This window comes from Eubalaena glacialis, chromosome 6, assembly GCF_028564815.1.
Source record: "Eubalaena glacialis isolate mEubGla1 chromosome 6, mEubGla1.1.hap2.+ XY, whole genome shotgun sequence".
NCBI classification, from domain to species: domain Eukaryota; kingdom Metazoa; phylum Chordata; class Mammalia; order Artiodactyla; family Balaenidae; genus Eubalaena; species Eubalaena glacialis.
In genome coordinates, this window is record NC_083721.1 from 76,972,034 (window position 1) to 76,999,841 (window position 27,808).

Below are 27,808 nucleotides of genomic sequence, written 5' to 3' on the forward strand. Positions count from 1 at the left end.
TCGTTTTTTTGTATCCATTCAGTGAGCCTGTGTCTTTTGCTTGGAGCATTTAATCCATTCACCTTTAAGGTAATTATCGACATGTATGTTCCTATTACCATTTTCTTAATTGTTTTGTGTTTGTTTTTGTAGGTCCTTTTCTTCTCTTGTGTTTCCCACTTAGAGAGGTTCCTTTAGCATTTGTTTTAGAGCTGGTTTGGTGGTACTGAATTCTCTTAGCTTTTGCTTGTCTGTAGAGCTTTTGATTTCTCCGTCGAGTCTGAATGAGTTCCTTGCTGGGTAGAGTAATCTTAGTTGTAGGTTCTTCTGTTTCATCACTTTAAATATATTGTGTCACTCCTTCTGGCTTGTAGAGTTTCTGCTGAGAAATCAGTTGTTAACCTTATGGGAGTTCCCTTGTATATTATTTGTCATTTTTCCGTTGTTACTTTTAATAATTTTTCTTTGTCTTTAATTTTTGTCAGTTGATTACTGTGTGTCTTGGTGTGTTTCTCCTTGGGTTTATCCTGCCTGGGACTCTCTGTCCTTCCTGAACTTGGGTGACTATTTCCTTTCCCATGTTAAGGAAGTTTTCGACTATAATATCTTCAGATATTTTCTGGGTCCTTTCTCTCTCTCTTTTCCTTCTGGGACCCCTATAATGCGAATGTTGGTGCACTTAATGTTGTCCCAGAGGTCTCTTAGGCTGTCTTCATTTCTTTTCATTCTTTTCTCTTTATTCTGTTCCATGGCAGTGAATTCCACCATTCTTTCTTCCAGGTCACTTCTCTCTTCTTCTGCCTCAGTTATTCATTCCTTCTACTGTAGTTTTCATTTCAGTTATTGTATTGTTCATCTCTGTTTGTTTGTTGTTTAATTCTTCTAGGTCTTTGTTAAACATTTCTTGCATCTTCTCGATCTTTACCTCCATTCTTTTTCTGAGGTCCTGGATCATCCTCGCTGTCATTATTCTGAATTCTTTTTCTGGAAGGTTGACTATCTCCACTTCATTCAGTTGTTTTTCTGGGGTTTTATGTTGTTCCTTCATCTGGTACATAGTCCTCTGCCTTTTCATTTTGTCTATCTTTCTGTGAATGTGGTTTTTGTTCCACAGGCTGCAGGATTGCAGTTCTTCTTGCTTCTGCCCTTTGCCCTCTGGTGGATGAGGCTATCTAAGAGGCTTGTGCAAGCTTCCTGATGGGAGGGACTGATGGTGGGTAGAGCTGGGTGTTCCTTTGGTGGGCAGAGCTCAATATAACTTTAATCTGCTTGTCTGCTGATGGGTGGGGCTGAGTTCCCTCCCTGTTGGTTGTTTGGTGTGAGGCAACCCAGCACTGGAGGCTCCAGGCTCTTTGGTGGGGCTAATGGCAGACTCCGGGAGACATTTTGGCAAGGAGTACTTCCCAGAACTTTTGCTGCCAGTGTCCTTGTCCCTGTGGTGAGCCACAGCCACCCCCTGCCTCTGCAGGAGACCCTCTAACACTAGCATGTAGGTCTTGTTCAGTCTCCTATGAGGTCACTGCTCCTTCCCTCTGGGTCCTGTTGTGCACACTACTTTGTGTGTGCCCTCCAAGAGTGGAGTCTCTGTTTTCCCCAGTCCTGTTGAAGTCCTGCAATCAAATCCCGCTAGCTTTCAAAGTCTGATTCTCTGGGAATTCCTCCTCCCATTGCTGGACCCCCAGGTTGAGAAGCTGTTGTGGGACTCAGAACCTTCACTCCAGTGGGTGGACTTCTGTGGTATTAAGTGTTCTCCTGTTTGTGAGTCACCTACCTAGCTGTTATGGGATTTGATTTTACTGTGATTGTGTCCCTCCTACCATCTCATTGCGGCTTCTCCTTTGTCTTCGGATGTGGGGTATCTTTTTTGGTGAGTTCCAGTGTCTTCCTGTTGATGATTGTTCAGCAGTTAGTTGTGATTCTGGTGCTCTCGCAAGAGGAAGTGAGCGCATGTCCTTCTACTCCGCCATCTTGAACCAATGGAAGGCTTCATCCTTGTCTCGGGGTCAGCTCGTCCTCTTTCGAGCTTGATAAGCTGCGTATTAAGCTGGGAAATAGTAACCGAGGAATAAGAATAAATGACCATGATATTGATGGAAACCTTAACCTTAAGTAGGTAAACCTTATGTTTTTCCTCTTTTATGGGCCAGTTGCTCTCATTTGTATCTATAGTATGCACTTTAGAAGGAGATAAAAAATGACATAAAATTTTTTTTATATTAATAGTCTAAGACATCTGCTAGAAGCCTAAAAATAACTTTACAAAGATTCTAAATACACGGCCATAATTATTTTTAAAAGCTTAAAGCTGTTTTTAAAGCTATCATAATTTGAGTAATTCTGAAATAAAATGGCAAAGCTTACTGCAAAGGTGAATTATGTTGAACTCAGTTTAGCATCTGCACAGTTGTTTTATATATGTATATAGCTCCTAATAGTCAGGGGTTCAGAGGACTCTATTTTACTGGACCTGGCATTGTTTTATTTTCTCATAATTTCTGAACAAGTATAAATGTAGCAGAAATATTGTCAATGAGTAAAACATTGAGTCCAACAGAACACTTGAATACGCCAAAGAGAAAAAGGCTTTCACAGTTTTAGACATTTTCCTATCTGCTTATAATCTTTTAGCTAATTCAGCATGATCGTATTTTAGAGTAAATGTGCTCATCACAGTGATGGATTAAAAATTCACCATACCATTTAGATTCTGAAAGATGTGGGGAAATTTTGAATTGTAGTTTACTTAGATGGATTAAGAAGCCATCATGCCTTTTGTATTCTGAAGAATGGAAAATATTGAATACTTCTAAAATGTTTTCATTTATATTTTAATGAAGATCTTCAATGGCAATAACAGCATATACAACATTTATTTTTTTTCTAATTGCAAAAGAAAAATAGATCTTTATTGAAGAAATGTTTATGATTCAGAAAATAAGAAGTAAGACAATTTATTCTCTTTATAGATTTGTTTTTGAATATGAACTCTGTATGTTAGTACCACAGATTTAAGCATGACAGACATAGTAGAAGTCTTTGAGAAGTTAATTATCTCTTGGATAAGTGAACTAACAATTGAAATAAAGTGTGTAATAGTAGTATAATGGGCGAAGTGCAGGGTGCCAAGGTAGGATACAAGGTACACCTGATAAGGTGGAGCCCAGTGGGTTGGTAGTGATGTAAGTGGATACCTGAAAGATGAGTATGAATTCTTTAAGTGAAAGGGTGGTGGGAGTTGATGTTTCAACTAGAGGGGACAGAACATTTGAAGCCCTTAATGAGAGACAGCATGACAAAATTGAGGAATATTAGGGAGTCCAGTTGATCAGTTAACATTCTTGGTGGTTTTGCATATATTATTCCTGTCTCTTTTGAAAGATGTGTTGAAATACATTTTAACACACTTTGGATCATATACTTTTCTACCTACTTTATTCACTTAGTCATAAATTGTGTTTATTGGCCCACATCATTGTAATTCTCCTATATAATGTTAAATGGCAGCACAATTATCTGTGTAACTATAATCTCATAATTAACCAGTCCCCTCTCATTGAATATACTGTGTCTAATTTTTCTTTATTATAAAAAGAATATTTTAATAGACATTTTATACATACTTCTGATTATTTCCGTAGTAGCAAGTGTAATGCGGATTTCAAATAACCCAATCCCCAATTTAACACTCACCAACAAGAATTAGTGTCCTTTAAGGCTCTTTATTGAGCAGCATTTATTGAAAAACCTCACATGTGGGACACAGGCACACTGCCCTCAGCAGACATGAACTGACTTGGAGCCATACTCTAAGGCCTGAGTATTTAAATATTATGACACATTCCCTTAGCAAAGCCTGTTCCATGGCTCAGCGGTCTCTAGCTGTATCCTAAAAAAATCCTGGAGTTGGACTTCAGGGAAAGCTTGAAACAGTTTTAGTCTCTGATCACATTCTTTAAAATAAGCATTTCAGTAACATTTGCAAAATGCAGAAATCTTGACTCCATGACAAATTCCAGTAGTTTGCTCTAATACCACGGATTGGTGGTCACCTCTGCAGCCAGGGACATGGCACATTGTTTAGAACTTGAAATGGTTCATTGCATAAGATCTTGTGTAAAGTACCTTCACACACAAAAAAGTAAGTTAAAGAAGCAAATAAAGAAGTCAGCTACAACACTGAATGTCTCAGATTTTAGAAAAAGAAAAAGAGAGAGCACTGAATTCAAAGTCAGAAGGCCCAGTGTTGGTCTTCCTCCCTCCTCACAATGTAAGTTCCTTGAGGTCAGGGAGCAGGATCTGTCATCTCTGTGTCCCTCTATTGCCTATGAGTGCCCGTCAAATGGCACTCAGTACAATCAGATTGATGAATGAATGAGTGAATATGGTTTACAGCAATGTGGACATAGTTCTTGTAAGCCTGCCAACCTAAGAGGGGCTATTAACATGGGGATAGAAGGGGTACCGACCCCAACAGTATTTCCACCCCTTTGTTCAGGGACATGTATGTACAATTTAGTTTTTAATCTCTTAAACATAACTTGAGGGAATGAGCCTTTGAATAAATATAAGAGTTGTTTACACAATTTTATCTTTTGTGTGTGTGTATATTTTAAGGGATGTTTTTCAATAGTGTTATTGCAACTAAGTCTTTTAATTTGAGAAGAGATAGAGCATCCTAATTTTCCTTCCTGGGTACAGGCTTAGTACCAGGCTGCAGAGAAGGCTTTTCCTAAATAGTAAAAATTTTCCTCAAAATGAGGTGGGTGGAGGGATAAATTGGGAGATTGGGCTTGACATATACACACTACTATGTATAAAATAGATAACCAACAAAGACCTACTATATAGCACAGGGAACTCTACTCAATACTCTGTAATGGCCTATATGGGAAAAGAATCTAAAAAAAGAGTGGATATATGTATGTGTATAACTGAATCACTTTGCTATACATCTGAAACTAATAACAACATGGTAAATCAACTATACTCCAATAAAATTTTTAAATAATGTCATAATATAATACAAATTTTAATAAAATTTAATTAAAAAATGAAGACACATCTTAGATGGAAGTGACACTGCAACCCTGTCATTTTAAGATCATTGTCTATTAGAGAAAACCTTGATCATGAACCTCAGGTACTTGAAAGAGAACTAGTGAAAATCACTAAAAGAAAAGTGAAAGGAAAAGAAATCATAGACCTACAGGAGTCTTAGAATAAAGATTTGGTGATAGACATTTTACAAACCAAGGCAGCGTGGGAGGTCTTCAATTTATATTTTTAAATGTGAGCAGATGGGCTGAGCATTCTTATAGAAAGTGGATGTGTGTGTCTGTGTGATGAAAGTGTAGTTCATGAAGGCTGTTCCTTTGCAGGTGGGGATAATATGAGCTTACTCACTTTGCAGTGATAGGAGAGCTAAAATCGAATCCTCAAAATATTTCACATATGGTGACCCAGTTCTTCTTATTTTCTTATTAATTGTCTGGAGAGTTGTTCTTTCTGTACGTTCGATGATTTGAGTGAAAAGGTAGTATTTTCAAAAGAAATTTGAATGTCAAGCATATAAAGATCAGACATGTCATAGTAGAACCATATTGTGTGGCTCTAATGGTACTGGATGTCATGGGAATTAGGAGGGGCAAAAAGTGAAGGCACACTTCCTGCTACAGATCTACTTTGAGAGGCAAAACTACCTTGGAATTAATGAAGAAGGTCAATTAATAAGTGTGTTTCTCATGTGTGTGTAGATTACACATCACTGTTGTTGTTTTCCCTTGAAAGATGGTATAGGGTTAAGAATGCAGACTCTGGAGCCAGAAAGCTTGAGTTCAAATCCTGGCTCTGCTGCTTCCTAGCTGTGTGACCTTGGGGAAATCACTTAACCTTCCTGTGCTTTGGTTCCCTCACTAGGAAAATGAAGGGGTCAGGCAGGAGAATAATAGTACCTATTGACAGGGATGTTTGGGAGAATTAAATTATATACATATATATATAGAGCGAGAGAGAGAGAGAGAAAGAGGGAGAGAGAGAGAGTTTAGAGCAATGCCTGGCACACTGTAATTGCTACATAAACATAGTGATTGCCTTTATTATTACTTACTTGTTATTGTTCTGATATAATACAAGTAACTAGAGTCTGATTTTCTTTTTTAGACAAATGTACCAAAAAGATATTTTTGTTGTCATAGACCATGATCATTCTTCATATGGTGACTGCACAGTGTTGTTTTTTTCAAATGTACTTCCTGCCCGCAACCCCCAATAACCCCTCTTACCAGACCTTACTATCTGCCTGTACCTTTCTTTGGAGCCAGATATATTTACCCACATTTACTGCTTTTCATGAAAAGAAAAAGAACACCTTTTTAAAAAAAGTTAAGACAAACTTTTAGGGCTTTACCTAACAACCTCAGATTAGTATTTTAAGATTTTTTTGGGATACATTCATGTTTATTCAACCTATAAATGACAATTCAATTCAGGCACCTAGTTGCCAGTACTGTGCATGTCACTGGGAGTTTAGAAAGATGAATAAAACAGTTGTTATTAGAGAGATTAAGATCCAGTGGGTTCAGACATTCACATATATGATAGATTATTTGATAAACTTCAATCACTTCACCCATATCCCCTTAGTCTTGATCTATCTCCATTTACAATTCCTAATTTTTAATTGAGTCCCTCTATGCCATATGGCAACATTTCCTCTTCCTTTGTTCTCTGTCCCAGCTTTTTTTAAAAACTCTGTTCCAGCTTCATCTCTTTGGCATTGCCAAAATACACACAGTCCTCCAGGTAAATCTGGCAGGATCAGGTTCCGCTTTGTTACACATACGCTTTGTGAGGATTTTGCTGCTGGAATTGAAATCAACCGGACAGTGGGCCAAATATTTAGGAAATCATGTGCAACAACTCTTAGAACTATTTGTTCATTTAAAAAAATAATTCCTTTTCTTGTACTAAGAACAGCAATGTATGTCCATAGCTCAAAAGTAAGGAAATATAAAATAGAATAAAGAGACAAAAAACATTTATAGTCTCAACACCAGAAAGATCATAGCTACCATTCATATTCTGGTATATTTCTTTCTCCTCCTCTGTCACCTAACAGATTTGGGACTAAATTGTTGTCCTTTTCTGCTTTTGAAACTTAATGTTACTAAAATGTGAGCACATTCCCCATGCCATGAACTATTCTTAAAGGCTCCATCTGATGTATTTTATTATGATTTACTTAATCACTCTCTTTTTATAAGCAGAGGCCATAGTACTCAGATAATACATTGACCTGGTTTCCCCTTCGTCCCTTATAAAACATTACTCTTTGAGTCACACAGCACTTCCTTATCTCATGTTCTTTTCCCGTCAGTCTCTCTTCTTAAACAGTTGAATGTTACGGAAAATGTACAAGACTTAGGGTCAGCTATTCTAATGCTAGATTGTGTGGTACTCAGCAAGTCACCTCCTCTGACTTAGCTTCGGCTCCCTCATCTGCGACATGGGGTAACATTCCCTTCCTTGGCTACAGTGCAGTTGCTGTGCAGACGAAATGACATGGTGAATGTGAAATTGTTTTACAAATTATAAAACCAGGGATTCTTCTCTTCCTGTGCTTGACTTTTCTAACCCAAACCCAAAGACAACAGTGATTCTGTTGTTTCTTTTTTAGCAGAGAAGGCTGCATTAAGGTGCTGAGAAAGAGCATTATTCAACTACTTGACCTCCCAAAGGATTTATTAATGTTTAACCTCAACTCACCCCTTTCCCACAGTGACCTGATTTATCTGACTATTTAAAACTAAGGTTACTTGGATGGTGAAAGTACAATCTCAAATGTCCATTAGGGAGAGCAAATCTATTGATGAGAGAAAACCTTAGTTATTTCTTTCCAGTGACCTTCCTTATCCTTACCATAGAATAGAACCTTACAGTAGTAACAATAATATTAACATAATAATTACAATATATTAAGTACCTACAAAGTGACACCTAGGTGCTTCATATATCAGTTTAAATCTTAACAGTCCTGCAAGTTATATATTGGGGTGAAAAGTCTATCATTAGGCCAAAATCGCTTAGAAAATAAATCTAGAGAAGATCTTAACTATATCAGTCTTAATTAGAAAGAAAGTAGGCTTAAGAGGAGATACCAAAGGCAAATCTAGTCACTAAGGGAACTAACAAAAGGAAATGGAAAACAAAGACAATTCTCCGGCATGGGCGCCCTCTAGTGGGAGGCAGAGAGCAAGAGACTTTGGATCCCTCCTCCATGTCTCTGCTCTAGCCCTTCTTCCACTGCGCTGTGGGTATTGGCTAAGGGAACGTCCTCCATCCCAAACCTGAGTGCACTAGCACAGAACCAATGCCTTGATCACTTTTTTATATTGAATTTTTAAAGTTCTGTTAAGGTATAATTGATATATTATAAATGGTGCCCAACTAAAGTGTACAATTTCATAAGTTTTGACATGAAACCATCCCCACGATAAAATTAATGAATGTAACAATCACACTCCTTTTTCCCTTTGAACTCCTCCTTCATCTTTTTGCCTCTGGCCCACCTCTAGGCAATCACTATCTGCTTTCTGTCATTATTGCTTGGCTCGCCTTTTCTAAAATTTCATGGAAATGGAATCATACAGTAACTACTTTTTTTTGCATGTGTGTAGCTTATTTCACTCAGTGTAATTATTTTCAAATTTTAAGCTTATGTCTTATGTATCAGTAGTTAACTTTTTTATTGATCAGCTGCATTCCATTGTAGGAATATACCACATTTTGTTTATCCATTCATCTGTCGATGGATGTGTAAGTTTTCTATTGTTGCGTTAACAGATTATCCCCAAAGTTAGTGGATTAAAACAAGCATTCATTATCTAACAGTTTCTGTGAGCCAGAAATTTGGGAGTGGCTTAGCTGGGCCGTTTTGCCTCAGAGTTTCTCATGAGATTGCTGTGCATATTTTGGCCGGGTCTGCCATCATCTGAAGGCTTTACCAGGGCTGGAGGATCCACTTCAAAAATGGCTTTTTTAATCTGCTGTTTCAAATACTGTGCCTTGCACTATTATGTAGTCATTAAATGTGTGTTGTGGCATAGGCTGAGCTTAGATTATGGACATTCTTAAATTTTAGGCTAAGCAAACTGAACATTTCCTCTGCTCTTCCTCCACATTAAGGTATGGCGAATCTGCAGGTGTTTGGATGGGAATGCTATAACAACCTATTTTATAGAAATCTGGGTTCAATGACAGGAGTTGGCACATTTTTTGGTGGGGTAAGCAATAACAAAGTGGGCAGTGCTAGTCAGAAAAGTTCAGGATTTTATTTTCTTGGTCTTATCCTTGAAACAGAAGTTCCTGTGGAAGAGGATCAAAATCATAGATTTTCAAGAGGTATCTAACCACATTCTCTTTTTATTCTTGAATCTTAAAGACATGCTAAGAGTGTGGGCTTCATTATTTATTAGCTTTACAGATCTGGTAATGATTGCTGTGTGACACAGACAGGTAATATATTTCTCTCTGAGCTTTGGTTTCCCCATGTCCCAAATAAACAATATTGACTAGCTAACTTCTGTACTCCTTTTGAGTTTTAGGATTATGTATTAGGAGAAGTAGATAGAATTATGAATTGCAGAGGGATCACCAAAGTACAAGAGTCTTGTATATCTGACTCCCATATGTGACCCCTTCCCAAAACAGAATGATGGAGACACTAGCGTTATGGCTCAATGGTAATGTTTAATCTGTATGCATAGACATTTTCCTTACTCCTTTGATCCTCCATTAGGGGGTCACCTTAGGCTGGAGAGGCTGGGAAAGGAAAGAAGTGGGTTAAACCTGTCATTGTACTTTTGCTCCTAATTCAAGTGAGGGCCAAGTGTCATTTACTGAACATGGAAGGGGAAGGACATGATCTGATAGCAATTAAATGTTGTGGACACACGAACAGTGCTGATCATTTAAAACTCAGACCCATTAAAATATCTTCTTGCCTTGTGATTTTGTATATTTTGTAGATCACAGTTTTGTTGAGTTTTATTTTCTCTAGTGAGTATTATAAAGTAATAGATATTTTATTACTTAGGGTTCTCCAGAGAAACAGCACCAATACATATATAATAAGTATATTATATATAATAAATGTTTATAAGTAAATAAACTATGTATATATTTATATATAAAGACTTACTAGAAGGAATTGGCTCATGTAATTATGGAGGCTGACAAGTCCAAAATCTGCAGAGCTAATATCTCAGTTCAAGTACAAAGACTGGAAGCTGCTGTAGTACAAGAAAGAGCCAATGTTTCAGTTGGAAAGCTGTCTGACAGGAGAATTCTCTCTTACTGGGGGTGGGAGGGTAGGCCTTTTGCTCAACTCAGCCTTCAACTGATTGGATGAGGCCCACCCACACTATGAAGGGCAGTCTGCTTTCCTCAGTCTACCGATCAAAATGTTACTCTCATCCAAAAATATCCTTACAGAAACACCCAGAATAATGTTTGCCCAAATATCTGGGCACCCTGTGACCCAGTCAAGTTGACACATAAAGTTAACCATCACAGGTATACTGATTATGCTTTTTTTCTTTTAAACTACACAAAGCACCACCATTACCCCCCCTTCCCAAAATTCTGCTTATGGCCAGTCCAAGGGTATGTTGCATAAGCACTTGAGAACGAGAACCCTTTCCTAAAGGAAAGGAGCATCTTCCCCAAATTACATTCCTACATGTGACCACTGAATGTAGAATAGAACTCTTTAGTATAGACCTTTGTTTATCACTTCAGACCTGGGCTGGTCCAAGCATCAAAAACACCTTTGTAAATGCTGTTTCTTTGTTCCTAGAGCTTGACATCATCATCCTTACCTCTCTTTCTTCTTCTAAAATTTATTAAGTATCTATTTATTAAGTATGTTATGTAAAGTAATACAACTATAAAATGATCCCTATTTTTTCCCTGTAGGCTTTAAAAATGTTCTATAAAGTGGCATTATGATGTCAGTGAGTCCCCCTGGATTTTTAATTTTATGTAAAAAATTGGAATGATTTGTGTGAATCATTGTGATGAGCCATGGTGTGCTTTTACAGCTCTTACTAAGATAGTCTCGTAGAGAATTTCTAAAATAATCTGAGAGGTCAATTTGTAGCACTATGTTACTGTGTATTTAGACTGAAAGAGTGGTGTTCATTGGTGTAAAATTTTAGCAAAGAATCCTTGAGTTTCAGTACAGAGGTTGAAATACCGTAAGCTGGTATAAAGTGCCGACTTTGTACTTATTTGGGTTTTGTTGGTCATTATAAAACTTGGTGCTCTTACATGATGCATTTTCCTCTATTATGCCCTTCTGATGAGTTTTAGTGGCCGTTCTCTCTCCTAAATCACCTGCAAGTTCATCAGCATCACTAAACAACAAAAGGTACATAGAGCTTGCTTTTGTCTATGATCATGATGGATTTTTCCCGTTACAACAGTTTCTCAAATGGGCCTATGGATGATCACCTGGGTACTCAAGGCAGAAAATCTAAGTGTTGAAAACCAAGAATCATTTAGAGAAGATTGTTAGTTTCATTATCTGGGAGAATGGAAGAAGGGAAAGAGCTCATATTCTGCAATTAAAAAATCTCTTTCAAGAAGAAAGGCAAATCAAGGGAGAAGGAAAATAGGAGTTGCGTTTATTAATAACTTCCATTCCGGATCTGGATTACTATATGTGAGGGTTCTGAAGAATCCCGGTGTCCTAACTCATCCTCATTATTTTTATTCATTTGTTCAGTTAATTGTCCGTCATATTCTAGGCACTGTGGATAACTCAGAGATGTATAAGATTGTAAAGACCAGGACATTACAAGATAGTATAAAGAAAAATAGTACTAAGGACCACTGGGGCCCAGAGAGAGTTCGGAGCAGGGGAGATGACCTGTGGATGGAAGCGCTCCAGGAAGACCCCTGGAGGCGTGGGCATAGGACAGGGTAGCTTGACCATCCAGGTTGCTCTGGGGCTCCTGCTGAGGAGGGTGGTGAGCTGGCCTTGGGCGAGGGTGAAGAAGCGACTTGCGTTGCTTTAGTGTTGAAGAACAAGTTCAGGATCCTGAAGAAGCTGAATTGCTGCCCTTGGGGAACAGCCCGGGAACAGGGAGCAGAGTCAGAGGCAGAATCCGGATGTGACAGCTTTCCTTTAATAAGGTCCCAGAACCCTACCGAGTTGTCTATGCTGTAACACGGTGGATACTGAAAGCTCTCGCCTTCTTGACTGCGAAGCCCAGACCGGGCCGCGGGGATCCCGCGCGGGTCAGGTCCCGCCGCATCTTTGCCTGTTGGTGGAGCGCCGCTTGGCTCGCGTGCTCGGATGCTCGGCGCTCGGCTCTGGCAGCGATCCCGGAGCGGCATGAGTCAGTTTTGCGCTGAACCTCGGCATAATGAAGGAAGGTGCTATTTTGGGATAACAGGCATATGATCAGCTCTTTTTTTGGGCAGATCTCACAGGCCGCGATGTTTGCAGAAAGAGTGACTTTCCCGAATGCCTCTCTTTCTGCTAGAGCACAGAAAACAATTTCACGAAGTCATCCTTGCTTCTCCGGCAGAAAGGGTTTCGCGTTTGACATTGACGGTCCATTAATTGTGTTAACAACACTAATAGCTTCAGAGCAGTTTAACGGAAGATGTTTATGTGTGGTCAGTAAGCTATATTTTTTTTTTCTCCAACGGTAGAAATGAAAGCAGAGCCTAATCTGGAAGGTGTGGAGAGACTCTGAAGCATCAGAAGGTTAGTGGAATCAGGGAACCCTAAATGAATAGAACTCCCCGGCTATCCTCCCTCCCCTTTCCATGATTAACCTCCTTTGCTTTCCTAGCCTTCCTTGGATGTCAAAAAGCGAACCTCCAGCTTAGAACGGTTATTAAGGGATGTGCTAGGATTACAACTAGTTTATTTTTCTTTCACATATTCTTACTGTTACAGTAAATATATATTCTTTTGGTAATAAGCCAAAACCAATAAAAATATTTCATAAAAAAATAAAAATGGTGTGTGTGTGTGTGTGTGTGTGTTCATTTCTAGGCTTGTGAAGTTTGGGGACCTTCATCCTACTGGATGTAGACAATATGGTGCCATGAATACAGTGAATCTTATTTCCAGATAGTGTACACTCTGGTGTGTTTTCTGTTTCATAAATTTAGCAAACCATGCTTAGGAAACTCTTTTGGACTCTGTCTTGAATTAAATGGAGAGATCAAAGGTGACTATAATGAAATCTCTACCCTCAGGACCTTTTAAACCTCTGTGTTCCAGACAGGTTGCTCCATCTTTCATTGTCTTCTTGTTTTTTTTTTTTTTTTTCTCTCTCCCCTGGCAATTTCATCAATCATATGATTTGGACTATCACTTTTGCATGTTTTCCCCCCAAATACTGACCTATAACCAAAACCTTTTTTGATAAATTTAAGATACATATGCCTAAGTGTTTGCTGGAGCTCTCTACTTGAATTTCCACAAGAAACTCAAATTCAACATGTTCAAATTTGAACCATTTAAATCCTTCTCCCCATCAAAAACAAAAACAAGCACAACCAGCCTGATGCCTGCCTTAATCCCTGTCTTGGTAAATGGCACCTCTGTCCTCCTAGTTTCCCAAACCAGGACCCTGCTCATCATGCCTGTCCCCCCTTCCTTTTTCATCATCTTGTATATCCACTTATTTATTAAAACCTCTCTACTCTGATTCTTTTTTTCTTTTTAAATAAATAAATTTATTTATTTATGGCTGCGTTGGGTCTTTGTTGCCACGCGGGCACGGGCTTTCTCTAGTTGCAGCGAGCGGGGGCTACTCTTGGTTGTGGTGCGTGGGCTTCTTATTGCGGTGGCTTCTCGTTGCAGAGCATGGGCTCTAGGTGCGTGGGCTTCAGTAGTTATGGCACACGGGCTCAGTAGTTGTGGCTCGCAGGCTCTAGAGCACAGGCTCAGTAGTTGTGGTGCACGGGCTTAGTTGCTCTGCTGCATGTGGGATCTTCCCGGACCAGGGCTCGAACCCACGTCCCCCGCATTGGCGGTGGATTCTTAACCACTGCGCCACCAGGGAAGTCCTCTACTCTGATTCTTAGTGGCCCTTAGATCTGCTGCCCCCTCACAGTCCCCAGCGTAGGCACTGCTAAGTTCAGGGCCCTATCATTTCCCTTCTGACTGGGGACTCACATCTGCAGTCTGGTCCCTCCCCCATCACTGTTTTCAGACACATCGTTCTAAAATACAAGTAGGATTTGTATTCTCCCCGTTATAGCTTTTCAATAACCTCCGCATTACCGGTGGGATGAAGTCCAGATCGTTTGCATGGCATATGCATTTCCCAATAAAGAAAAGTCTGGGGTCTGGAGTGAGACAGATGTGAGTACAAATGCTGGTTCTGCCAGTTGCCAGCTGTGTGATCTTGGGTAACTTCTCTGTGTTTCTATCTCCCCATCTGTGAAATGAGAATAATGGTAGCCACCTGTGGTAAGCAGCTTCTGTTCCCCAGTACCTGCTTCTCTTCTAATTCTGGACATTACTTTTCTTTCTCTTCTGAAGTTAGGTGTGCCCAAGTCACCTGCAGAGCCTGAGAAAAGTAAGCAGAAGTGGTGTGTGTCACCTCTGTGTGGAGGCATTCAGTTCCCAGGACCGAATTCTCCAGCCCACTTTTTCCTTTGATGAATGTGAAAACACGTTTTGATATGAGAATTAAGGTGCTATGAGAATCAAGGAGACTGAATGCTGAGCCAACACCTAGGAGACAACTGCCCTGCAGAATGAACCAGATTCCAACAGATTATGTGTGGGTGAGAAATAAACGTTCATTGGATGAAGCAACTGAGATTTAGGAGTTATTCCAGCACAGCTAAGCCTAAACAGACATTCTACCTGTAGCTATGAGAATTGTACCATGTATGAAGACATTTGGTGTGGTGTTTGGTGCTAAGCAAGTGTTCAGTGATGGTAGCAGTGATCACGATTATTTTTCCAGACAATATCCTTTTCCTTTTGTCCCTTTAGCATACTTTCTTCCAAAGGCACCTACCCACTGGCCCTTTCACATCTTGGCATCTTTAGACATTGTGATTACTCTGTGTGCGCTATTTTCTACTCTCTTACTTAGCTGATGAAATTTACTCCACGCTCAAGAACCAACTTAAGTGCATCCCCCAGTGGGGGCTTTCCTCATCCCTGCATCCACCCACACCCCAGAGTCAGTCACTTGGGTTTTGATGCTCACATATACAGAGGATCTCTCCTTAGCACTTTTACCCTAGGCTGCAGGGATACCATCGTGTGTCTGTCTGTCTCTCCTCTTGGGTTGTGGGGTTCCCAAGAGCAGGATCCCTCCTTGTCCATCTCTACAGTCTGAGAACCTAGAGCAGGATCTGCTACAAAGTAGATATTTAATCAAATGTAAAGATAAATGACCTCCCAAAGCTAACGAGGAAGTAAGATGTTCCACCACGAGGTAACAAGTGATTGGTATAGGTACAAATGCTCTTGTTTTTCTGAAGCCCACTCTGTTTTCTATTTCCTCTCAAACTCAGCATGCTTTTGACTTTGTGACCACTGGCTGGTCCAGCTTCCCTATTTTAAAGACGACACTGAGCCCAAGGAGAGGACACAGGTGGCATAGACTACAGAGCAGAAATCAGATGATGTTCCTCTGTAGCAACTAAACATGAGGAAGGGTCAGGAAGTCTATAATATGTACGTTTGTGGGCTCCTCACAGGCGGGGGAAGTAAAGTCACAAGAGCATTGTAGTGGGTAGAATGGTGACCCTCCCCCAAAAGATATGCCTAAGTCCTAACCCCTGATACCTAAGAATGGGGCTTTATTTGGAAAAAGGCTCTTTGCAAATGTAATTAAAGATCTCCAGTTGAGATCAGCCTGGATTATCTAGGTGGGCCCTAAGTCCAATGACACGTATCCTTATAAGCAACACAGAGAGGGAGGCACATAATGGAGAAGACCTTACAAGGATAGAGGCAGAGCTTGGAGGCCTGGAGCCACCAGAAGCTGAAGAGACATGAGAATATTATCCCCCAGAGCATCTGGAGGAAGCGCAGCCCTGCAGACACCTTGATTTTGGGCTTACTGTTTTACGCCACCAAGTTTGTGGTAGTTTGTTATAGCAGCCCTAGGAAATTTATGTCACTATCATTTGGGGGATAAATATCTTTTCCCCTGGGCGTATTTCTTTCCAGTTTTGCTTTCTATAATTGTCGCTGAGAAAAATTTTAGTGCTGTTATAAAAATAATGAAAGCCCTGTCACTTTCCTTCTTTTTTTCCTTTTTTTCCTCCGAATTCCTTACAGACCTCAGTCCCTTAAAACATTCTCAGTTCTACTGAAAATCTTAGATTTTTTTTTTTCTTTCTGAAGTTGAGGGTACAGTATCCCCCTTCATGTTCTCTTTCCCCTGGAGCCCATCTTAATAGAAACAATGATAAAGTTCTGAGCTTTGCCTCACCTCCAAACCTCTGAAATACCTCTAGTACCTGGGGTAAAGCTGCTCCTTATTCTCCAGAGAAGTCATGATCATTGATTGACCTGTGGACTTCACCGAGTGACTCTGAGGATCAGATAAGAGACATTGTTGGTAGGAGTTTTGTAAACTGTGAGGTGCTATGTAGAGACAATGATTATAGGGCCGTTAAAGCTGTTGGTTAATATGCACCAAATACATATACACAAAATTTATGAAATCTGAGAGTATTTAATAAAAAGCACCCTCTAGGACAGGGGTCCCCATCCGGTAGTGGTCCTCGGCCTGTTAGGAACCGGGCCGCACAGCAGGAGGTGAGCAGAGGGTGAGCGAGCGAAGCTTCATCTGCTGTGCCCCATCGCTCGCATTACCGCCTGAACCATCCCCTCCGCGCCCCCATCCGTGGAAAAATTGTCTTCCACGAAACCAGTCCCTGGTGCCGAAAAGGTTGGGGACCGCTGCTCAGGCTGCTTTTATGCTATACTTTGCTGCCATCTTGTGGCCTTTCTGGTAATTGTCTGTGTCATTGGTTTTTAGGCTCAATACTTTTAGCCTTGGTTTTTTAAACTATAAACTTTTGAGATTTTTGTTAAAAAAAACAAAACAAAACAGTGATTTTTCTTTCAGAAGGAAGATGGAAAATACAGCTCTGAAATTGTGTAGTGTCTTTCTGTGCTCTTATTTGACAGAATCTAGGAGGAATATGTTTGGGAATATCATTTGAAAAATTATGGCTGGTAAATCTGGAGATTGAAAGACTCAGACTGGTCAGAGAGACAACGGACAGTGTTGGGGAATTTAGAGGGATGAAAGCACTGGTCCCATCCTGTTGTTGCTATTCCAACATTTCCTGCATATAAAGTACTTGTTCAAGTATTCCTGGGTTCCCCACAGGCAGGCAGTCGTTAGCTCCTTTTATCCAGTATCTCTTCCATTTACTCCATTGATCTACAGCATCATGGCTATTCTGTATTTCTGGTCCTTTTTACTTCTTGTCTAGACCATTTCAATACCTGGTCTCCCTATCTCCACAATCTCTTCTTTTCCTTTTGTCTTGCACATAGTGCTAGATGACTTTTCATGAAGCACTGTAGAGGCAGTACAGAATAGTGAGTAAGACGAAGATGTGGAGCCAGACTGCTAGGTTTTGAATCCTGGCTCAAACCAGATACCTGGGCAAGTTACTTAAATACTCCATATTTCAGTTTCTTTATTTGTATAATGACAGTATTACTGGTACCTATTTCATATATTTGTGATAAAGATTAAATGAGTTAATCCACATCAAAATGCCAAGTATTTAGTTAGTGTTCAATTAGTATTTGCTATTATTAGTCCTCCCTACTAGAGTGTGAATTCCTTGAATGCAAGACTGCCTTTGATTTGTCTTTGCATCTTCAGATTCATAGGTCTTTTACATTTTCATCATTTGATAATTCTTTCGTTTATACAAGTGAAGAAGCACTTGTCACATCTTGGAACTCCCATTACATCCTCAAAATGTGTCTAAGGCCATGCTATGATTTTTTTTTAATATAAAATGTTTACAAAATTTTTCAAGCTTGCTATGTTTACAGTTAATAAGCAGTAACATTTATTGAGAATTGCATATTTAATAAGCTCTGTTCAAAACGTTTTCCATGGAAAACCTTATTTAATACTCACAACAGCTTGAGATTGGTGCTATTATCAGCATTCCCATTTTTTTTTTTAATTTTTGAATTTTGTTTTATTTATCTTTTTATACAGCAGGTTCTTATTAGTCATCCATTTTATACACATCAGTGTATACATGTCAATCCCAATCTCCCAATTCATCACACCACCATCCCCACCCGCTGCTGCTTTCCCCCCTTGGTGTCCATACGTTTGTTCTCTACATCTGTGTCTCAATTTCTGCCCTGCAAACTGGTTCATCTGTACCATTTTTCTAGGTTCCACATATATGCGTTAATATGTGATATTTGTTTATCTCTTTCTGACTTACTTCACTCTGTAGGACAGTCTCTAAATTCATCCACGTCTCTACAAATGACCCAGTTTCGTTCCTTTTTATGGCTGAGTAATATTCCATTGTACATATGTACCACATCTTCTTTATCCATTCATCTGTTGATGGGCATTTAGGTTACTTCCATGACCTGGCTATTGCAAATAGTGCTGCAATGGACATTGGGGTGCATGTGTCTTTTTGAATTATGGTTTTCTCTGGGTATATGCCCAGTAGTGGGATTGCTGGGTCATATGGTAATTTTATTTTTAGTTTTTTAAGGAACCTCCATACTGTTCTCCATAGTGGCGGTATCAATTTACATTCCCACCAACAGTGCAAGAGGGTTCCCTTTTCTCCACACCCTCTCCAGCATTTGTTGTTTGTAGATTTTCTGATGATGCCCATTCTAACTGGTGTAAGGCGATACCTCATTGTAGTTTTGATTTGCATTTCTCTAATAATTAGTGATGTTGAGCAGCTTTTCATGTGCTTCTTGGCCATCTGTATGTCTTCTTTGGAGAAATGTCTATTTAGATCTTCTGCCCATTTTTGGATTGGGTTGTTTGTTTTTTTAATACTGAGCTGCATGAGGTGTATATATATTTTGGAGATTAATCATTTGTCCATGGATTCATTTGCAAATATTTTTTCCCATTCTGAGGGTTGTCTTTTCATCTTGTTTGTAGTTTCTTTTGCTTTGCAAAAGCTCTTAAGTTTCATTAGATCCCATTTGTTTATTTTTGTTTTTATTTCCATTACTCTAGGAGGTGGATCAAAAAAGATCTTGCTGTGATTTATGTCAAAGAGTGTTCTTCCTATGTTTTCCTCTAAGAGTTTTATAGTGTCCGGTCTTAATTTAGGCCTCTAATCCATTTTGAGTTTATTTTTGTGTATGGTGTTAGGGAGTGTTCTAATTTCATTCTTTTACATGTAGCTGTCCAGTTTTCCCAGCACCACTTATTGAAGAGACTGTCTTTTCTCCATTGTATATCCTTGCCTCCTTTGTCATACATTAGTTGACCATAGGTGCCTGGGTTTATCTCTGGGCTTTCTATCCTGTTCCATTGATCTATATTTCTGTTTTTGTGCCAGTGCCATATTTTCTTGGTTACTGTAGCTTTGTAGTATAGTCTGAAGTCAGGGAGTCTGATTCCTCCAGCTCCGTTTTTTCCCCTCAAGACCGCTTTGGCTATTCGGGGTCTTCTGTGTCTCCATACAAATTTTAAGATTTTTTTGTTCCAGTTCTGTAAAAAATGCCATTGGTAATTTGACAGGGATTGCATTGAATCTGTAGATTGCTTTGGGTAGTATAGTCATTTTCACAATATTGATTCTTCCAATCCAAGAACATGGTATATCTCTCCATCTGTTGGTATCATCTTCAATTTCTTTCATCAGTGTCTTATAGTTTCCTGCATACAGATCTTTTGTCTCCCTAGGTAGGTTTATTCCTAGGTATTTTATTCTTTTTGTTGCAGTGGTAACTGGAAGTGTTTCCTTAATTTCTCTTTCAGATATTTCATCATTAGTGTATAGGAATGCAAGAGATTTCTGTGCATTAATTTTGTATCCTGCAACTTTACCAAATTCATTGATTAGCTCTAGTAGTTTTCTGGTGGCATCTTTAGGATTCTCTATGTATAGTATCATGTCATCTGCAAACAGTGACAATTTTACTTCTTCTTTTCCAATTTGTATTCCTTTTATTTCTTTTTCTTCTCTGAGTACCATGGCTAGGACTTCCAAAACTATGTTGAATAATAGTGGCGAGAGTGGACATCCTTGTCTTGTTCCTGATCTCAGAGGAAATGCTTTCAGTTTTTCACCATTGAGAATGATGTTTGCTGTGGGTTTGTCGTATATGGCTTTAATTATGTTGAGGTAGGTTCCCTCTATGCCCACTTGCTGGAGAGTTTTTATCATAAATGGGTGTTGAATTTTGTTGAAAGCTTCTTCTGCATCTACTGAGTTGATCTATTCTTCAATTTGTTAATATGGTGTATCACATTGATTCATTTGAGTATATTGAAGAATCCTTGCATCCCTGGGATAAATGCCACTTGATCATGGTGTATGATCTTTTTAATGTGTTGTTGGATTCTGTTTGCTAGTGTTTTGTTGAGGATTTTTGCATCTGTATTCATCAGTGATATTGGTCTGTAATTTTCTTTTTTTGTAGTATCTTTGTCTGGTTTTGGTATCAGGGTGATGGTGGCCTCATAGAATGAGTTTGGGAGAGTTTCTTCCTCTGCAATTTTTTGGAAGAGTTTGAGAAGGATGGGTGTTAGCTCTTCTCTAAATGTTTGATAGAATTCACCTATGAATCCATCTGGTCCTGGACTTTTGTTTGTGGGAAGATTTTTAATCCCAGTTTCAATTTCATTACTTGTGATTGGTCTGTTCATATTTTCTATTTCTTCCTGGTTCAGTCTTGGAAGGTTATACCTTTCTAAGAATTTGTCCATTTCTTCCAGGTTGTCCAATTTATTGGCATAGAGTTGCTTGTAGTAGTCTCTTAGGGTGCTTTGTATTTCTGCGGTGTCTGTTGTAACTTCTCCTTTTTCATTAATAATTTTATTGATTTGAGTCCTCTTCCTCTTTTTCTTGATGAGTCTGGCTAATGGTTTATCAATTTTGTTTATCTTCTCAAAGAACCAGCTTTTAATTTTATTGATCTTTGCTATTGTTTTCTTTGTTTCTATTTCATTTATTTCTGCTCTGATCTTTATGATTTCTTTCCTTCTGCTAACTTTGGGTTTTGTTTGTTCTTCTTTCTCTAGTTCCTTTAGGTGTAAGGTTAGATTGTTTGTTTGAGATTTTTCTTGTTTCTTGAGGTAGGCTTGTATAGCTATAAACTTCCCTCTTAGAACTGCTTTTGCTGCATCTCATAGGTTTTGGATCGTCGTGTTTTCATTGTCATTTGTCTCTAGGTGTTTTTTGATTTCCTCTTTGATTTCTTCAGTGATCTCTTGGTTATTTAGTAACATATTGTTTAGCCTCCAATGTATTTGTGTTTTTTATGGTTTTTTACCTGTGTTTGATTTCTAATCTCATAGTGTTGTGGTCGTAAAAGATGCTTGATATGATTTCAGTTTTCTGAAATTTACTGAGGCTTGATTTGTGACCCAAGATATGATGTATCCTGGAGAATGTTCCATGAGCACTTGAGAAGAAAGTGTAATCTGCTGTTTTTGGATGGAATGTCCTATAAATATCAATTAACTCTATATGGTCTATTGTGTCATTTAAAGCTTGTGTTTCCTTATTAATTTCTGTTTGGATGATCTGTCCATTGGTGTAAGTGAGGTGCTAAAGTCCCCCACTATTATTGTGTTACTGTCGATTTCCTCTTTTACAGCTGTTAGCAGTTGCCTTATGTATTGAGGTGCTCCTATGTTGGGTGCATATATATTTATAATTGTTATATATTCTTCTTGGATTGATCCCTTGATCATTATGTAGTGTCCTTCCTTGTCTCTTGTAACGTTCTTTATTTTAAAGTCTATTTTATCTGATATGAGTATTGCTACTCCAGCTTTCTTTTGATTTCCATTTGCATGGAATATCTTTTTCCATTCCCTCACTTTCAGTCTGAATGTGTCCCTAGGTCTGAAGTGGGTCTCTTGTAGACAGCATATATATGGGTTTTGTTTTTGTATCCATTCAGCAAGCCTGTGTCTTTTGGTTGGAGCATTTAATCCATTCACATTTAAGGTAATTATCGACATGTATGTTCCTATTACCGTTTTCTTAATTGTTTTGGATTTGTTTTTGTAGGTCCTTTTCTTCTCTTGTGTTTCCCACTTAGAGAAGTTCCTTTAGCATTTGTCGTAGAGCTGGTTTGGTGGTGCTGAATTCTCTTAGCTTTTGCTTCTCTGTAAAGCTTTCGATTTCTCCATGGAATCTGAATGAGATCCTTGCCAGGTAGAGTAATCTTGGTTGTAGGTTCTTCCCTTTCATCACTTTAAGTATGTCATGCCACTCCCTTCTGGCTTGTAGAGTTTCTGCTGAGAAATCAGCTGTTAACCTTATGGGACTTCCCTTGTATATTATTTGTCATTTTTCCCTTGCTGCTTTCAGTAATTTTTCTTTGTCTTTAATTTTTGCCAGTTTGATTACTATGTGTCTCGGTGTGTTTCTCCCTGGGTTTATCCTGTGTGGGACTCTCTGCGCTTCCTGTACTTGGGTGGCTATTTCCTTTCCCATGTTAGGGAAGTTTTCGACTATAATCTCTGCAGATATTTTCTCTGGTCCTTTCTCTCTCTCTTCTCCTTCTGGGAGCCCTATAATGCGAATGTAGTTGCGTTTAATGTTGTCCCAGAGGTCTCTTAGTCTGTCTTTATTTCTTTTCATTCTTTTTTCTTTATTCTGTTCCGCAGCAGTAAATTCCACCATTCTGTCTTCCAGGTCACTTATCCGTTCTTCTGCCTCAGTTATTCTGCTAGTTATTTCTTCTAGTGTATTTTTCATTTCAGTTATTGTGTTGTTCATCTGTTTGTTTGTTCTTTAATTCTTCTAGATCTTTGTTAAACATTTCTTGCATCTTCTCAATCTTTGCCTCCATTCTTTTTCCAAGGTCCTGGATCATCTTCACTATCATTATTCTGAATTCTTTTTCTGGAAGGTTGCCTATCTCCACTTCATTTAGTTGTTTTTCTGGGGTTTTATGTTGTTCCTTCATCTGGTATATAGCCCTCTGCCTTTTCATCATGTCTCTCTTTCTGTGAATGTGGTTTTTGTTCCACAGGCTGCAGGATTGTAGTTTGTCTTCAGCATTCCCATTTTATATAAAAGAAACAAAGATGTTGGGAAGTCCCACAGCGGGTAAGAGGATGAGACCAGTTTAGCGCCAATGCGGTTTGTCTCAAGTTCACATTCTTAAGTGACCTCTGTGCTATAAATACTTTCTTCTTTATTGTCTGGTTTCAATTCTGAGATGCTGTTTCTGAACATCAAAAGACAGAAAACATCTTAAAGATTCCGAACCCAGTGGAACGCAGACTGCCAAGCTCACTGCCGTATCCCTGTTGCATCAGACCTTGACTTGCAGTAGCCTCTTCTGTGAACAGTGCTCTGTTTGATAATGAGCTGTGATCACTGGTTTTAGGTGCACTTGGGTTGTTGTAAGTGTGGAGATGGTCTGATGGCCACAAGGGCCAAGTATTTTTAAGTTTGTTGCAGAAGGTAAAACAGTGATTCTGTTTCAATAGTGTATTGTCTGACATACTGCAAACCACCTGCTGCTCCAAATGCTGGCCTGTGTTGGAAAGTCTTCCTGAGAAGACTGGGTCCCTGAAGTACAAAGTGGACCTGGCAATGCATTCCCTGAGGTAAGTAGAGCAGCCAGAGCTTATGGATGTTCCAGGAAGAGCACACATGGTCTAGTTTTCAGACATGGTCCCATTGTCCTGAGTTTTTACCCATGGGTACATATTTTTATGGTACACTCATTCCTGCACCCTATAAATAATTATTAAGGGTTCTCTAAATTCAAGTTACGTTAAGGTGACATAGAGATTGTATCTTCTCCAGGTGTTCCCCAAGGGGAATCTCATCTATCTGATACACCTTAGTGCCCATAATAGTTCTCTCATTTATTCATTCATTCCAAGTTTATTCAAAACTACATGTGTTCACCTACTCTACAGAAAATGCTGCCAGGTGCCATCAGGGATAGTAAGTATGTTAAAGATATTTAAAAAGTAGATATAAATATAACCTAGAAATCATTTTATCTTTTGAGATGGAATTAAAATGGATAGAATTTTTATCCCTCATTCCTTGCCTTCTTTCTGGTGATTTTCTAGGGGAGCTGTATTTCTCCTAGACGCCTCAAACTCTTTTTTTTTAAAAAATATTTATTTATTTAGCTGCATTGGGTCTTAGTTGCAGCATGTGGGATCCAGCTCCCTGACCAGGGATCGAACCCGGGCCCCCCACATTGGGAGCGGGGAGTCCCAGCCTCTGGACCACCAGGGAAGTCCCTACACCTCAAACTCTTAAGTCACTGCTTGTGCAGAATTAGTTCAATTTATGTATCATGCTTTTTCATCCATTCTTGCTAGTCATTGCTTACTACCTCGTTCCTTCACTTTATCCGAGTATCAACTGACATGATCTTGGACTTCCCAGCCTCCAGACCTCTGAGAAATAAATTTCTGTTTTTTATGAGATACCTTATTTTCTTATAGAAGTCGAGGCTAAGATAGACTCCATTCTCTCTCTTTTTTTTTTTTTTTTCTCACATCTTCTCTTCTGTATTTCAGGACCACATCCTCAGTTGCTTTTGGAGATATGATCCTACTCCAAAAAAGCTATCTTCTTAAAAAAACTTTTCTTCCTGTTAAATTAACTGATATTTTTCTCTGCTATATACAGAAAATTTGAACTTCGAAAAAACACAGGCCCACTAAATGCCAATCATCCGTTAATAACAAAAACACATATCTTGTTATGCACTTCCTCAAACTTGAGATGAATTAATTCTTTTAATCCTTATAACAACTCTATGATATAGGTACTCTTATGATCCCTATTTTGTCAGATAAGAAAACTGAGGAATAGAGAGGTTAGGATTCCAAACTAGGCAGTGTGGCTCCAAAGTCTATGCTTTAACTCTTAAGGTATACTACCTATCACTATATTTATCTATTGATAATAGCAGAGTTAAATATTGAACAATTATATAGTTTCTTTGTTTCAAAACACCAATGGTATATATTTGTTAATAAAGCACCACTCAGACCCTTTATTTGGATGTAATTGTGTTCACTCATTTAAACTCGCCAAGTCGTAATCAAGATACCATCCTCAAACATTACCATTCTTCTTCTTTGGATTTAGCTTGGTTTTTCCTCTTTTAAGAAGTAATCAAAATTGAACTTAACCTGGCTCTCTTCAGTCTCTGATATCAAACCATTGGCAGTAGCTAGAAGCAAGCCAGGAGGAAGATAGGATTGTGTGTGCAAAACCATTATTGTGTGGGCAAGTGCTGAATGTGTGAGTTGTGAGCTTGGGGGGATAAAGAGCCTGGTGAAACATCTAATCCTTGTCATACAGTCTTGAGGTGGGAGGGACCTTAAAGTTTGGGTTGTCTAACCACTCATCAGATGCTTGAATTTTGTCTCTGATCATTTTTAGCTTATATCACCTCTTGATATATTCCTTTAATCTTGGATAGACCTAACTTTGTTATTTTGAACTGAAATCTCTTTAATTTTAACTTCAATCATGGGTCTCAGTTCTAAATCTCCTGGGATCACATAAACAAGTCCAATCTTCTTTTACATGGTGCATAAAGTATAAAGACCACTTACATGTCCAGTTGGTCTTGAGTTTTCAAGCTCCTTTGAGGGTTTTTAAGACAAGACTTTGAGTCTCCTCACTACCCTGATCATGTAATTTGAACTTCGTCCTAGGGAGAACACCGTGTCTATGACTAGGTCAGCCAAACAGTGCTGGTTTCAGTGTGGGAGCTCTGTGTGAATGTCTGATGGAGAGTGTTTAAAATGAGAACTGAGCGAACAAGAGAGACAGTTGTTTGCAAGAAAAGGTTAGTGGATAGAACACAGTAAGCTAGTAAGCTTCTTAGAGGTAGGATTGATATCACCCCAAATTTATCGTTTTTTTCCCCAATTTTTTTACTAATTGGCATAATATTGGCATACACCTATTTGCTGATGACAGATATATTTTATTGAAAATAATATATAATTCAGTTATTTATCCCATGGTGACAAGACAGCCTATATAAATTTTGTTTGTTAGTGAGAGTTATGTCTGGTACAATTCTAGGTCGTTGTGGGTTTTTATTTTCGTAGATTTTTATAAAGTAAAAATGAATGCATCCTTTGTGTTTATTATAGTTTAAAGTGAAATTTAAAATCAGTAAAATACAGAAATCTTTAATATATAATTCGTGGAGATTTGACAATGTAACCAACACATCAATCAAGATATATAACATTTCCATCACTCCAGAGAATATCCTCATGTCCACTTCCAGTCAGTTACCATCCCCCCAATATACAACCAGTCTTCCAATTTTAATCATCATAAATTAGTTTGACCGGATCTTGAATTTCATATAAATGGAATCATACAGTACATACTGTTTTGTATATGACTTCTTTCACTCCACATATTATTTTTGAGTTTCACTCATGTTGTGTTTCAGTAGTTTATTCTTTTTTAATTGGTGAGTATTATTCTATTGTACACATATACCACAAATTATTTATCCATTTTAATTTTATTAGACATTCGGATTATTTCCAGTTTTTGATTATTTTGAATAAAGCTGATAGAAACACTCATGTACAAGTTTTTTATGCTATGTTTTCACTTCTTTTGTGTAAAAGAGTGGAAGTGTTGGGACACAGTGTAAGTGTATTTTTGACTTTATAATGAACTGCCAACAACTTTCCAAACAATCTGATGCTATTGTAAGTGATTTTTAGAAATGTTATTTTCCAGTCATTTGTAACATAGTACACTCCCAAAATACGAGAGTTCCAGTTGGTCCACCTCCTCACCGATTATAGTGTTTTCAGCCTTTTTAAAATGAAGTAATATGGCATCATCATTTTAATTTGCATTTCTCTGATGACTAATGATGTTGCAAACCTTTTCATATGCTTATTGGTCATTTGTATATCTTCTTTTTTGAAATGACTGTTCAAATATTTTGCTTATTTTTAAATTTGTGTTTTGTCTTTCTCTTGTTGATTTTTAGAACCTATGTATATATGTTGTAGAAATATATATATATATATATATATATATATATATATATATATATATATATATATATATACACATTTGGAGAGAGAGAGAGAGAGGACATTGATTATATGTAGGACTAATATCACCCAAAATTTCTCTTTTGTCCCCCAATTTGTATACTGGTTGGTCATTGTATACTAGGTCATTCCCCATTCTCCCCTTTTCCCCATCGCTGGTAACCACTAATCTTTCTGTTTCTGTAGATTTGCCTACTGGGCATGTCATATAACTGGAATCATATGATATCTGGCTTTTTACAACTGACTACTTTCACTTAGCATAATGTTTTCAAGGTTTGTCCATGATGTAGCATAGATCAATACTTCATTCCTTTTTGTGGCTGAATATTCCACAGAATGGATATACTACATTTCGTTTATCCATTCATTTTTTAAAACCTTTTATTTTATATTGTAGTATAGTTGATTAACAATGTTGTGTTAGTTTCAGGTGTACAGCAAAGTGATTCAGTTATACATATACATGTATCTATTCTTTTTCAAATTCTTTTCCCATTTAGGTTGTTACATAATACTGAACAGAGTTCCCT